Raw genomic sequence first — 15,672 nt, 5'->3', positions numbered from 1 at the left:
CGTGGCGAGGCTGAGAGGGAGTGCCTTTGCCAATTTGATTTATAGCCCCAGATTAGCAGCTGCATAGGAGGCTGGAGGTTGTCATCCTTTTGTGCATATACGGAGACATGCTCTTGGGGAAAAGGGGAAGGTCTTGAGCAAATTTCCATATTGAAATTCATCGAGGAACCAGTGTGTGTGTGTGTGTGTGTGTGTGTAGAACCTCCATTATGCACATCAAATTCCTCCTGTGTATCAATATGTGTATGGAAATTCACAACCATATGGTCTGTGGGCACCGGGCAGCTCTGTGCTCTCGGAGACAGTCATCAAAGTACCATTATCAGTGACCCCTGCTGTAATAAAATCAGCAGCTGTATCCGTGAGAGACGTACTGGGGAAGCTGCAGCGAGCAGCCACAGAGGCCAGTCTTCAGTAACGGGTCACTGCACACCCTTAGCGGAGAGCTCCGTCAAGTCTTTTTTTCCGCTGCCAGCCTCGAACCATCCAAGGATGTGATTCAAGTTTTCCTCTGTTCAGATTTCACTGATGTAATTGCAGGAAGTTCAGCAGTTCCCATTTTGCAAGTTGTTGGGCCGGGTCTAAGGGGTTTTGGATAAAAAGGATATTTACAGCATATGTCTCAGGTCGCTTACTTTGTAGGCTAACGCTACGGTATTTGTTGGTGTGATAACGACTTGACTCCTGCTTGCTATATTATCTGCTGGTCAAAGAGTTCTGGCTCTGGTAAATGAATTCTGAAGCAAACAATGATTGGTATTGATAAAGTGCCAATCAGAAACAATTATTCAAAAATAAATGTCCTTCCTCCTTTAAATATCGATCAGATTTGAAAATGGTGGCCTTCGCCCTTTCTGTGATGAATGGGACTGTGGGGTAATGGCTAGAGTAACAGAGTAATTGTGTCATTATGCCAGAGTCAAAGTGAAGGGAGGGAGGGCGTCCGAGGAATGAAAAATATGGGCAATGTTGATCCCATCCAATTAACTCAAAGAGCTTAACTCTCTTGGCAATGCCTGCATTGGACAAACCCCAATAATCCAGGAAACATGGACTGCACCAAGCAGCTCCCAACAGTTCCTGGTATTCATGCCGTCTTCTCGTCATTCTGTGATGTTATTACATTGTATAATGTCCAGGAAGTATTGTCGTCTAAAATATTCCAGTTAACCCTCTGGGGGATGTAAGATATAGGAGCTATACTAGCCTCATACCTATCCGTTGAATGATGTTGGTTAGCTCAGCATGAAGGGAAACTGGATACTTAGGCTCTGGTCAATAGGTTACCACTGCTAGGTGACCTGCCATTACAGAACGTCAACCTGTCACAACTGTGATCCTCAGATTGTTTCATGAGATTCAACTGGGAGATTCCATTCTCCACCTTCACCGGCACCCAGAGTCCTGAGTGATCCAAGTCCAATCTCTGTGAAATGACTTCATTACATGCAGGCCCATGAAGACATTTCACGCTTATGGGGTTCAAGTCCTTCCTTGTGGCTGCTTCAATATTGCTACATTTACAGTTGATCCCTCGATATTCAAATGCAATATGAGGCTTCTGGTCCAGAAACACAGAGCATTAGCTTCACGGGGGGGAAGTTAAGCTGTGAATTGTATTCTGGAGTGGATTAGTCATTTCTTTCCAGCTCTGTATTCAGCTCATTGAATGACTACAAATTGTGACTCAAGCTAACAAGTCCCTCAGACCAGATCAAGGTGAACTGACATTCAGTAGTAAGAAAGAGAAAATTTGTACGGTGGAACAGAGATATGTCTGGCCTGCTGCCAGCCTAAGCATCTATGAAAAAGTTCTTGAACAATGTCCTCCTGCTACAATTCAGTCATGGGATTACTTAATACGATTACCAGTGCCGGTAAATCAAGCGTGGTGAATGCAGCCCATAATTACACTCGGAAGATGGAGAAGGTGTACGACGGAGATTAGAAAAGGTAAACTCCAGTGAGCCATAGCAACACAATACAACACACTCACCGGGTTTACAGCTAGAATGTTGCTTAATTACCAGACCCCTTCTTTATGCCCCTGGCCCCACTGGTTTTCAGTCACGGATCACTGCATCCCAGTTTCAGTCATTCCCTTGTACTGTAAGACATTAGGTAAAACTACAGACCATCTCACAATGACATCACCAATCGGATGCCTGTCAACAAGTTGATGTTCCCCCATTTTGACTATTTAAGTAATCTGATTAATTCACTTCTTTTGGTCACTTGTTAACGGTTTGTGAAGTATCTATCTACTGACACATCTAGCAAACACGGATCAGAATCGAGTGTTTACTTGGAGTACATGATTGTGTCCACCCAAATAATGCCCAATATTATCTATACTTTTAACATTTATTATCCTTTTGGCTCTATTTTGGACTCCTCCACCTGCTGATGGGAAACAGCTGGCTTTTAAATTGCCATAAGCACACGGATGCACTGGGAAAAAATGTAAACTTAATAAGGCAAGATGTGAAATGTGTGTCGGTGATATGGACGACCTGTCTGAGAGCACAGAGTGGATTTTACTTTAATCAGTGAAGTCCTCTCTCACCAAACATGACAGCCAACTAGGCTGAATTTACTTTTACCCCTTACTGTCTCGCCTCGCATATAGGGTACCATTAATATTCATCGCGTCACATAGATCTTGACATTTCATTTACTCGAATCCACTGGGAATCAACTCAAATCAATCGCGTCCATCTAGAAGATATGGTAAATCTTCCTAACAGGCGTGCCCTTATGGTAAATTAAATTGAATGTGAAAAGCCTCTTGAGATAAATTTCCAGAGACTGTAACATGTTGAACATGCACATGGAAATGAGACCCAGGAGATGTTGATTTTATTGGTGGGAACAGTATTCTCTTAATGAAACATGAACTTTCCTCCCAGGTGCTGGGTGCTTCCAAAGCCAGTGCACTGGGAGGTGAGAAGAAATATGGTAATCTGTTGTCTGTACACTTCCAAGTGTTCGGGCCTGGTGCACATGTAATTGATCACCAGTCCACTTGCCGGGGCTGTCCTAATCATCATCCATCTAAAGTATTGATTAGGTTCTATGAATACAATCGACGACTGTGATTTAGATGACACATATGTCTTAACTGTCAGTATCGAGGAAGTAGTTCATCAGGGTAAGTATGTGTTTATTAAATACCTTTCAACATGAGTTTCTATTCGTCAAAACCTGTGTTGTACAACGCATATGTTATAGTCTCTTTAATTTCTATGAAATTTCATTCGTGTCTGTGTTGTCGTTGTTTTTTTGCTCATAAATAAACCATAGGTAAACCGAACAACACTCATCCCTGAGGGGAAATTGATTCTGACACCTAAATGTTAGAGCGACCAATGTTTCGTGTGACGCAAACAAACTGATTAATCATTAATGTGCCCATGTGGTACCTTTGAGGCCCCACTGCACACCAGGTTGCCACTTAAATGAGATATCACGTGTGTCTCAGTATCTGGCATCTTATCATTTGGCTCACTTGCAAGAAACGCTTGTTGGCCTAGAAAGCTTTTCTATTCCTTAGGCCAAAGTCCGAGCCCACTTCATCAAAAAAGTGCACAAAGTCAAGTCTATCTTGTTGCACTTGGTCGACTACCTAAAGACGGTAATGAGATCCTCAATGTGATATAGACAAGGTCTTTAATGTCAAAATAGAAATCTGTCGTTTTTGTATTGCCTATAGTCCCAAGGAGAGAAACAAGCCTTATCTCGGAGGAAGGTGGCCATCCATCAGCGATTTCTCTCAGTTTATCAGCCAAGAGTCGAAACGCACAGTGGTGTCAGACATTAATCAAATGCTGACACCTCACATTCAGGACTTAGACATGTACCCTTTTCTCCCCTGCCCAAACCTGGTCATTATCCCGATGGGGCTCTCTGGCTGCAGATTCAAACGCTTCATCTGTTGCTTTGTGCCAACATCAGGGAGCTGGAGGATTGTGTGGGAGTCATGTTGACAGAAGATGTGTAAAGGGCAGTGAAAATAGTCAGAAAATGCCCACAAAATGTGGAAAAACTCTCGTACCTCAGCCCCCTTCGTTACGGTTTCATTCTCACAATAGTGTTGCAGAAGTGCTCTTAGAGGCTTCCCCCCCCTTGCTAAGAGCGATGACAGAGCACGTTACATGCACAATCCTGTCACTGGAAATACAGCGGGACAAGGAGAAGGAGCTTCTTGCCGCGGACTTTGTAGTCTCTCCTTCTAGACTCCCCGCTGACCGTTCATCCATTCTGTTTCGAAATTCCTGAGAGCTATTGATGTACTGAAATCGAAAAATCCTCACAGGGGCGAGCCTTGAGGTAAATTGAACATCTTAGACAGTGTGGCTGTCTGAAACTCTCTATGGGGTTATATTCTTGTCAAGGCATTGATCCAACACAGGCACCCAAAGGTTTGTCTTTGTAGCGCAAAAAGGTAGGGAGAGTCGGTCACTGATTTAAGTGCCTGATTCATCCTCGGAGAGGAAATTAACTCCTGCCGTTGATCATGAGACCCCTTTTTTTGGAGGATTTGAAGTTTTCAGACGGATTAATATCTGGATACATAACGACGGGGAGCCAGATGCGACCCTGGAACGCACATTCCCTCAGTACGGTACGAGAAATAAGATGAATGTTTTGGATTCACTATTGGTTGAACTTGATTCCTCCACCTTTTTTGTTGAACTCATCGACTGACAAAGAGGGGATCCGAGGTTATACTTCACAAACAGAGTTGGCATCTGTCCTGCTGTACATACCTTCTGCGTATGTTTTGATTTGTTTGTTCGGCATCAGATTTCACCCACTGATGGCACCGCCATCCAATGAGATGGATGATATCCTTAATGAGCTAATATCAAGCTTCAATTATGTTCATCACTCTGCGTACAGTAAATTGTTTCGTTAACTTTGTGATATACTATACATAGCAAACGTCGCGTTCGGTATGAACGCAGCATAAACTCAATCATCACACAAGAAGGATATTATACGATTTGTGGAAAAACTCCGGATTGCACGATTCAAACTTTAAGGGAAATTACCATATGATTGATTATAGGGAAAGATTGAGGTTATGGTTAATAAAAATGCAATCCATAATTGCAGGTCTGTCAGACATCCTACACACCCATCCACCACCACAACCTCAACACCTCAACCATGGTGCACACATGGCAACCTAATAAGTTAACGTTGCATGTTTCAACTGGGCACAAAGAGTGTGGAATTGTCTGACACAAAACAAAATTTCTACGAATACTGGGCTGTGTCGTATCGGCAGCCAATACTCTAGCAGATAACTGATATATTGCAAAAACTGAGGCCATGTTCTTACTTTAAAGACTGCCATGAGCATTTTAAGGAAAGAAAGACAGTTACCGTAAAGTATTTCTCTTACTGACATTAGACCCTTTTCAATAGCGGTAACTTTAAAACCTTTTGCACCAGCAGTCAAATTCATGAAAAGTGTCAACAGCGGTGCCATTACAGGTGGAACACACTCTCTCTCTCTCTCTCTCTCTCTCTCTCTCACACACAGCTGCCAACCTGAAGAGTGGGAAGTCATGCAGAAAATTGCATTTTCCATGTTACCCACACGCAGACCGGCCGCACCACGTATGCAAATTCTGGCGTCTGAGAATTCTTTCCGTCGCTGCAACGTGAAATGGCTCGTAATGGAAGATTATGCGCAGTGTATAATGTCTATGCACCGAGGGGGTAATGTCTAGCTTTTATGAGAGTATCTATTCTCCGGACAATAGCTGTGGTGAACGGTAATGACGCGAGAAAGCAGCCCTTATCGTGTTGTGCACGTTCCCATTGCTATCGTCACATGACCGGCCTGCTGTTTACAATGTCCCCCCCCCCTCGCAGATAAACAGTGCACGCAGATAATTCAATACCTTTTCGTCAGTGCGGTACGACAGGGGTGCTGTTTAAAGATTGACACAATGCTAATGTGCTTCCGCGGTTGTTGTAACATAACCCTACCCCCCCCCCCCCCCCCCCCCCCCCCCCCCAAAGACAATCGAGAGACTTGGAATAGGAGAGTGTCCCCTGCGCAGTTAAATTAGAAGCTCTTTAGGGCAAAGCCATGTTAGATTCCCCCTCTGTGAAAACAGCTGTGACTTGAGGGCCAATATTAACAGTTAGGATATACAAGCACGGACTCCGATGTCAAAATCACATTTAGTTTGAGATCTTCTTCTCGAGGTTTAAGACGTTTAGGAGCTTTGAGGGTGAAAATCACAGGAACATACTGATATGAGGAAGGTGCAGGGGAAGTCTAATCTGGACCTTGAAGAGACGACAAACGCAAAAATGACGATGCGCGTCACGATTTAGTCCAATGCCTGTGTCAAGCAGGGAGTGGTTTGCCCTACGTGTTGTAAAGGTAGACGTAGAGGAGACGGGGTTGGGTTTGATGGATGAGTTTGTAGCGGGAACAGAGAGCAGAGGTCAAATCCCGCTCACAGGCTCAGCGTTAACATTTGTCTTTGTTTGATTAACCACGTGCCACGACCTTTCCTTAACCTTAACGTGTTCGGGTTGCCTTACCTCGATCATTATCTCTTTGATTTGCCACTACCACAATCTGGCCATGTGCAGTGATGTGGAAAGAAATTTAAATGTTGGACGGTGATTTGCATCCGTCTAACAAACATCCGTCTAGCAAAACTAATTTCCAGCAATTGGAATGAACATCCAACGGTTCCAAAGGTCTCATACAACTCGTGAACATCCAACGGTTCCAAAGGTCTCATACAACTCGTGAACATCCAACGGTTCCAAAGGTCTCATACAACTCGTGAACATCCAACGGTTCCAAAGGTCTCATACAACTCGTGAACATCCAACGGTTCCAAAGGTCTCATACAACTCGTGAACATCCAACGGTTCCAAAGGTCTCATACAACTCGTGAACATCCAACGGTTCCAAAGGTCTCATACAACTCGTGAACATCCAAACGAACACACACTTCCCCCCTGTGTTGTTGACCCACTGGGACCGACCCCCTCGCTCTCGGTTCGCGCTTTCAGTTGTGTTGCAGATTTTTCGGAATAACTTCCCATGCTTGATCTCCGCCTAACGCACCGGCAGCTTGCGCGGTCATGTCTCTCCCTACGTCTTCACACGGGAGGTGAATCCATACGACATGCATTATTCACGCCGCCGACACGGGCACCACGAAGACATTAGTGATCGATAAATGATGGAGTGTGAATATATCCTTAGTGAGGAGGAGTCGCGATCAATCACCGGGGGCCTGAATAGAACTGGATTCGGGCAACATGCGTGCGGTCATAAGCGGCATGAATAATACTCGATGCAAATTCGGCCGAGATACAATTGATTTCGTAGCAAGCCAAGAAGGTCACATGTTGCTATCAAGTACATATTTGGAGATGTTTCTGTGCTTACGAATCCCCCCGCGGGACCAGTCAAGAGACGGAAGTGTAATCAATGACCTGGCTTCAGTAATTACTGTTTACTTCAGCTCATTATTCTCTGAGCTTTGATTAAGCAATAGGCCCTCGTGTCAAGGATACATGGCCTTAATTGGTGGTTGCCGGGACGCTTCATCTCCCACGTCTGTTGTGAAGCTATTCGTGTCTCTGCCTTTGAGCCATTCACATTCTCTAATTGTCCGACGAGTCAACAACATACGACAAAAGATGCACAGCGCTCGTGATCAGCGGCCGACAGAAAAAAAACCCTTTTCAAACATGCCTCGAGCATGTCGACATTTACAACCTAATGAAAACCAAGATCCACTCGCCGTCAGATGCTCATTACACGCAGGCGGCAGAACACAAAACATACACAAGTATACAAGCGTGCGCACACACACACACGCACGCACACACACACACACACACAGACACACACACACACACACACACACACAGCCCGATCTTACATACATTTCAGCTAAGCACTGCTAATCCCTCACAGCTGGAAAAAGCTGGTCATCCGAAATCACTGAAATCCTCGGGTGATTAAAATATATTACCATGTCGGAGAAATCCATACTCATAATATTAAAAATGTATGTATGCACATAAATTCCCCACTGGCTCTTGTGGAGTTTTTTGTTTTTTTTTATTGGAAGCTGAGAGAATAACGTAGGTAACAAATTACGTTCATCAATGATGGACTTTTAAACAGGACAAAGTTTCTTGTTTGAATACATTTGCACATCCCTGCATTTATGTTGTTCCAAACGCGCACCCAAGGCTGAGCAGAGTCAGCTGCCACATCGAACTTATCAAGCGGGGACGTGCCTCTCAGCCACTCGCTTCAGTCTCGCTGGCGAGAGTGGACATAAGCTGAGTTATGGTCTTCAGGGTGAGGCGCCTCTTTTTTTTGGTTTATGCGGAGAGCATGAAACGCACGGTTGTGTTTTGCTCATATGAAACTTAAATTTGTGTACAACTTGCAAGTCGACTAGGAAAAAAAAAAGATATTAAAACTTTGAAATGAATGTAATTTATCAAATAGAGATCCACATCAGAAGCAATATATATTTGGCCTCATGCTGTGACGGCCCGTCCCACTGAAGTCCCCAAACTCAAATTCATTAAAGTGTCCTTCGAGTCCCTTCCCTGCAAGGAACAACTCATCTAGAAGATTCGGTTTCCCTCCCGCACCACCGCCACCACCGCCGACCACATGCGCAAAAAAGACCCCTAGCACGCTGTGCAGACTCTCCCGTTATGACACTCGGGTAAAGTAAAAAATAAAAAAATCATCCAATAAACCCGCTCCACGGTTCATTGCTGCTCGTGTGTTGTCACACGTAACGCGATATTAGGTGAGGCGCAAAAAGAAAATGTGTTGCTTTGATTAAATGCTGTTATATGACACAGTAATATTAAAAAAGCTTCAGCCCCCTGAAACAAATATACCAATAAGCCCCGTTAAAGGAAAAAACTGATATTGAACTACATTTGTCTTTTCAGTGGAGTTTCCTGCATTTTTTGCTTCTCAATCCAATCGTTGTTCGGTGTGTGTGTGTGTGTGTTTATCACTTGCAACTGCCCCCCCCCCTTAGTTTCATGTGTAATTGGCTATGCTGCGCACACATAGACCTGCAGGCGACACACAGGAAAGTAGAAGACTGGAATAAACTGAGATCACTGGAGCAATGATGAACCCTTTTTTTCTCTCCCTCCCCTCTATCCTCCGTTCAATTACTGTATCTTGTTGTGTACTTATTTATTTTGTACTCCGCCCCCCCCTCCCCTCCACGACGTACTTCATGAACCATACTCTCCACAACCATCTCATATATTTTTTTTTCAGATTTCAATATATCCATCTTGAGCTATGCAGGCCTTTCTTCCATCTTTCTTGCCCCCCCCCCCCCCACCCCCCCCCCCCCCCCCCCCCCCACCTCCTCATTCTCGCTGCTGCTCGGGTCCGTGAGTGCGCCCGGCCTGTGCAATTTCCTGGAAGATTATTTTGATGGATTTACACCATATCAATCAGAGGAAAAATGTGTGGCTCGAAATAGCCCCCGCGCTATTGGCAAGAGACATATTTTTAGCAGGGGTCCTGGAGAAACGTGGGTGATGTGAATGCGTTTCATAGACTTTTACGCGCGGGCAGAACGAGCACGTAGGTCGTCTGCGCGGGCATCTTGAGTGGCGACTCGCCGCGACGTCAGCCGTTGGTTGGTGGAGAGGTACGTCTGCGACAGAGGACACGGTACCGAAGACCAGACCAGAATGAGCTCGTTCATTGGTCCACCGCTTGCGCATGCATGTTGTCACGTCTCCTGGAATTCAACAGATGGTGGGCAACAACGTAACGTCTCACGGATTTTCTTTGATTTTACACTTTGAAAGAATTTGAATGCAGCGTTTGATTTGGTTAGAAGAAGGTTCCTTCTAACCAAAGAATGCGCCTATGAAGCTGGTTGCCAACTGCCATTAAAAAAGACGAAGGAGCGCGTACAACCGATCGCGTTGCGATCTCTTAGCTGGTTGTGGCCCAAGAACACGGCATTTGGGCCAGCGCCATTTTGTTTTAGTTCCAAAAAACAAAAACAAAAGTAACCATATGTGGACGAGCAGAGGGGTGTGGCCTGACTGAGAAATCGTCCACTGCACGTCTTACCTACATCTTTGAGTTATTGGACGGTACTCAATGTACAATCACACAGTATCCACGCCCTGAAGTAAGTACGACGGTAAAAGTATTAGAGTATAATCCTGGTGACAATAACTGTGTTTGTTATTGTTACTGTCACACTCCTGTGGGCTGTACTGTATGTGAGGGTCGGCACAATAGACATGTAAGATTGTATTTATGGAAGAGGCCAAATTTTATGATCACTAACATCATTGCGGTGCAAATTACATGTTTTCAATTACGGCGCTTTCAAAACAGACATCACAGCGGACGTAATGCCTGACCGCCGGCGCCCCCGCCCCCCCCCCCCCCAGATGAAGACGAACCATTCTCCCCCGGTGACTCCTCGTCTAATGTGACCAGTATTTCACTTGCCCCCGTTCACCGAGCCGCTCCGAATGAGGTCACATTCCTCTGACCTCGGGGGCGTTATTACACTGTAATCATGTGTTGCTCTGCATGGCTACATTTGTTATTCCCCCTTGACGGCCCTAATGTTAGGAGAAGAAGAAAAAAATAGAAGCAATTCTACCTGATGGACGACCATAAGAGGGGGAGAGGTTATATCAGCTTTCCTCGCCTTCGCCCCTAGTGAATTATGCAAAACAAAATCCCACTGATGCCCCGAAACCGGTTGTCCGCAATACCTGCCTGCTGGAACACACCACCAGTCCGCGTCGCCGGGTTATTACTGCCAGAGCTGCGAGGACTCCCCCCCCCCCCGTCCCCCCGTCCTGTCAGAATGTGCATGAAGCCTATTCATTACCGCAGTATTTACTTGTCCTCTTAAATCAAATGGGCTGTCGGTCCGTACATTACCGCAGTGCCATGAAAAATTGTTGACTTATCTCCGGGGCAGCGCAGCTCGGACAACTGATTCATAGGTCTGGGGGCCCCCTTCATGATCACGAAAGAAGAAGAAGAAAAAAAATCAATCGGCGTCGCTCCTCTGGCCCCGCACTCTGTCTGTTGGCGGCAACAGGGATAACGTGTCAAAGTGGGCCTCCTCAATCTTGTCACTTTAAGTGCAATCGATACTGCTTCCCAGCCAAACGCCTCTGAACACCAGCGCCCCCCCCCCTCTCTCGTCACACCGGGCTGAACATTTCAGTCAATATCTCACCGGAGGCTAAAAACATCTGCACAAGCAACGGCGAAAAAAACAGAATGAAATGCTTTTGCAACAATGTACAGAAGACGACAACGCGCTGCAGGAGCGTCTCTGCGAGTCTCTCTGTCCGTTAAGCCCTGTTTGTTTTTCGCGCTGTAAATGTCAAAATTGTTCACGACTCAACAGAAATACATGTATATGTTTTTTCTGAACACAGACGCACGCTTCGCAGAGCCGAATGTGCGTTATCTAAAAAAAAAAAAAAGGGGACAGTTCGGTGATTTTGAGGTGGGGATGTATGAGTTACTGATGCATAGTCGACATGTGACCTAATGGAGATGGTGATCAGTGATGTCATTTAACGGAGTTTGGAGGAGAAGTGCGGCCAGCGTAAGTGGGAGTCCCACTGCTGCAGAGGGGACCACCCTCTTTTTCCGCCACATTTTTTAAATGCTTACCTAAAAATTCAATTGGACGCCAAAGGATGTATTTTTTTCACTGCTTCAGTTTTCCGCCGGACAGCTGTTTTAAAATGTGGCGAAAAAGACTCTTCCACTTCCACTTCTCCTCCAAGCTCCGTTACATGACGTCGCTGATCACCATCTGCATAAAGGTGACAAATTAACCATGCATAAGAAACTCATTCAACCCCACTTCGATATCCCTCTAAGCGCAGCTTTTTTCCCGGGCGGGGTTTTCCACGGCCAATGTATTGGCCCCATACATCGACGTGGACAATTGTCAACGTACAAGGCTGCAGCCGCTGTCGACTCCCCCCCCCCCCCGATGGCTCCGATCCATAAAAGCGAGCCTCCGGCCAGTGTACCTGTACATTAGTCCCACCTTAAAAAAAATTCAACAAGCCGGCTCGGGGAGAGGTTTTCATGTGAGCATCTAGGAGCTTAGCCCCGGAAAAAAACGATGGTGTTAATTGCCTGGAGGATTAGACACAGACCTCCACTCCCTCATGCATATTTGACACTTCGAGCAGCGCGCTCGGGCCCCTGGTTGCAGCTAATGGACGGTGTTTGGCGCGGCGTTGCATATGCATTAGGTTCCCAAGTTATGAGTGGGTGTGCGGAGAGTGCGTGCCCCGCCGCGTACGCCCGTGCCTATCTGTCTGAGCATGTGTGCGCGCGCGCGTCGACTCTGTTATCTCGAGCCAGCCGGGGTTGGAGCGCGCGGCGCTGGGTGGTCGAGGTTGTCGGCTGTTCTAATTGGTGCGACCGCTGCCGCTACCCTCGCCTCTCAAAGGCTGGCGCTGCCCTCTCCTGTGGAATCTGTGCCAGGGATTTGGCGCCGGCATGACACAGATCTGACCGGACCGTCCGTTGGCGGTGTTCTGCGAGCAAACCACGATGAAAGAAAAAAAAAGGAGAGCAAAAAGTGGACGGATGAATATGCAGTCGATTTAGCACAAGGACAAGAGTATCGAGTATGCAGCTTGGCGGAGATACGCGCACACACACACACACACACACTCATTGGCACAATCTCAGTTCAAAGAGCCAAAATTCCTTTTGAGAAATGGTTCTGGACAGCGTCGCTGTGATGAGGAGGGAGAGCACTTGACGGCGTTGTCGGCGGAACAGCGCCAAACACTGTTGTGTGTGTGTGTGTGTGTTTGCAGTTGCCATGTCTGCTGATAATGTTAGCGCACACACACACACACACACACACACACACACACACTCCCCGGGTGAATAGCGAGGTCGTTGACTTTGGGCGCTCCCGCGTTTGCTTTGCATGACGCCCTTTTTGTTTGTCTGCAGGGATTGTGTGGCAGCAAAAAAAAAAAGGCTCAATCCAAGACTGAGATGAAGACGGACAGGAGCGCTGTCCCAACCCCTAATCAGGGGGTGGCGTCGAGAGCAGGGACGCATTTGCTCGCCAAAGTGTTTACTACACTAATGCGCATTCGAACGGCATTCAGTCATTTGGAGGCTGAGAGCTGCATTAATAGATTTTCTCGGGGGCCAGGGGAATAATCTGCAAACACAACATTGACATATCACCACTTTACAAATGGCTGCTTGTTATTTACACGTCCAGGACATTCGTTCGGGGAGGGGGGGGGGGGGGGTTCTGTTTATGGCGTCCTCAAACTCCCCCGGGGGGGGGGGGGGGGGGGGGGGTATTATCTTGCTCTTTAGCTGCTAAATGTTGCGCCATGATCACCAGCTAGAATTTATTTGAGCGTTTTTTCAAAACAGCCACTTACCGCTGCTGAGGAACTGCCGAGGTTGAAATGGAAAAGTAGGGAGTAAAACAGAAAAACGATAAACTCGCAGAAGCTTAAATGCTCTGACGGTCAAGTAGGCGCTGTTGTAGTGTATCACTGCAGCGTTTAAAGAGACAAATATTGATTAGAGCGGATTTGTTTTTAAAATATAAAAGCACATCTTAAATATCTTTGAACTAAAGTGGATGAAAGTATTCAAACCAGCAAAGTGAACATTCACTCTTCTAGAAGGCGCAATATTGTAAATGCAGTGCTGTAAAGTTCAACTGATAACCAGTATATACTATATATATATAACCTATCTTAAGGCAGTTCAGTGCGCATTGCCATGACGACTACTTACCTGCGATTATTAGAATTTGCCTCGTGTAATTATCTCCGACCGACTGGCGCTCGAGCCTCCCGACTGTGTCTACGCTCGAGGTCTCGGCGTGACGGTGGTCACTTGGCTGATATATTAGAGGAAAAATTACCGTGCCGAGGATACAACCATTAAAAAAATTAAATTGTAAAAAGAAACTACCAGATTTAAAATGACAGTTTACAACGCATTCGGCAAAAATCGCCTGTGTGCATAACGAGCACATTATTCCACGCGGTGCGATGAATACATTTTAGAATAATTAATGCTACCTGCCAGACTCGGCGAGGTGCTTCTGCTTTTTGGAGGAGCTAACGCAATATATGCAGATATATCATTTGCGGCGCGCATAAATTTCGATCCGCCATAAAGATTCCGGAGACAAATTGAAACTCATTACAGGCAATAACCCGCACAGCAGGGGCGGGTAATAAATCAGCGTCAGACGTTAACTGTTTTCAAATAAAACCTGTGATCCATGTGTGCAGAGAGGAAGTGCGATACCTCACGACGGTTTTGGGAATGAGTCTTTCAGAAAATCAGGGCGGGTGATGATGAGTTTCTCTTGTGGCGTTTGACTTGATGCGATGTGTCAAAGCAGTGAAGCCGGCGGAGTCGGAGAGCGGTCGGTACTCACAGCAGGTGCTAAGCAGTCCGTCGGGCCCGCTCGCACTCGGGTGGCATATTTCGGCGAGCGTGTGTTCGATGTAGCGCCGGCGAGGCTCTTTCTGACCGAGGGAAGCGATGGGAATGTTAGGCTCCAGCTTCATGGTTAATAGCCATGGCCACTGTACGGAAAGGGGAGAAAAAGGGTAAATGTGAATGAGACATGGACACATGGGTGGTGAAGCGCTGCCTTCGTGCCCCTGCAAAGAAATTACAGCATGGTTAAAAGTCTTTGTTAAATAATCAGTGAAATAAATGTACTTTTAGTTCTTGCCAAGATTTAGATATGAGGATATCATTGTTGTCAGTTATGTATTTGTCTGTTGAAAACATAGACTGTATATAAAAATGGACGTAGTCACCAGGTTTCTGAAAAAGGAAGCCAAAGTGAAAGTGCCTGAAGGCTGTATTCTCTGCATTGACCAGCAGAGGGCGACTCACTGGTTGCAAAAATAAGTCAGTCCCTCTAGAAGTCTATGAGAAAATGACTTATCGCTCGATTTAAAGCGTCAGTTAACACTTTCCTGAGGAGTTAATCGTCGTATCCAGCCTCCTGCATGCTCTCTACCCACACGCCGCAGAACCTTCTGGACATTTTGCTGCTGATGTCCGGCGTTCGGCGAACTCCCGAAAATATCCGGGGGCGCAATCGTGAGATCATGTCGGAAAACGGCTTTGGTCTGCACATGAAACTAATGCGGACCAAATCACCGTCCGTTAAAAAAAACATGTGACGTAAACTAGGGACACCTAATTTCCTGCATAGCAACTGAACGTCGACGTCAGGTGATGTAAATCGTGCAAGGTGGAATCCTCCATCGCTACGCTCCGTGATCACAAACCCGCGATTCCGTTTCAAGGGCATGGAGGCGTCTCGGCGCTGGCCTGGGATTTCAGTTTCAGTCCTCACGTCATGAATTATACAGTCCTCCGTCCCTGGAGGACCTGTAACCAGCAGCTGCTGGGAGGGATGAAACCCCCGAGGCTCCGGTGTTGTGTACACTGGGCCGGCCTGCGCCGGCGAAGGAGATGTAGTGTCATGATAACGACTCGTGTTTATGGCGCGCGGTCTCTCGCACTCGCCGACGCGTCATCCGCTGTTATGACTAATCACAGAACGGAAAAGAGGGCGGCGGAGGGGG

The 15,672-nt window shown here is 46.4% G+C and overlaps 1 protein-coding gene across 1 annotated transcript in view; it reads right to left on the bottom strand.

Annotated features, from left to right (window-relative positions):
• chrm2a (cholinergic receptor, muscarinic 2a) overlaps window positions 1–15,672 on the bottom strand; it is a 58,408-nt gene that overhangs the window by 23,438 nt on the left and 19,298 nt on the right. The window contains exon 2 of the mRNA XM_035616627.2: window positions 14,502–14,652. The gene's annotated coding sequence lies outside the window, so the exon portion shown is untranslated. The remainder of the gene's footprint in view (window positions 1–14,501; window positions 14,653–15,672) is intronic.

Source organism: Scophthalmus maximus, chromosome 12 (genome assembly GCF_022379125.1).
Source record: "Scophthalmus maximus strain ysfricsl-2021 chromosome 12, ASM2237912v1, whole genome shotgun sequence".
Taxonomy (NCBI): Eukaryota; Metazoa; Chordata; class Actinopteri; order Pleuronectiformes; family Scophthalmidae; genus Scophthalmus; species Scophthalmus maximus.
This window is presented reverse-complemented; position numbering and strand designations above follow the sequence as displayed.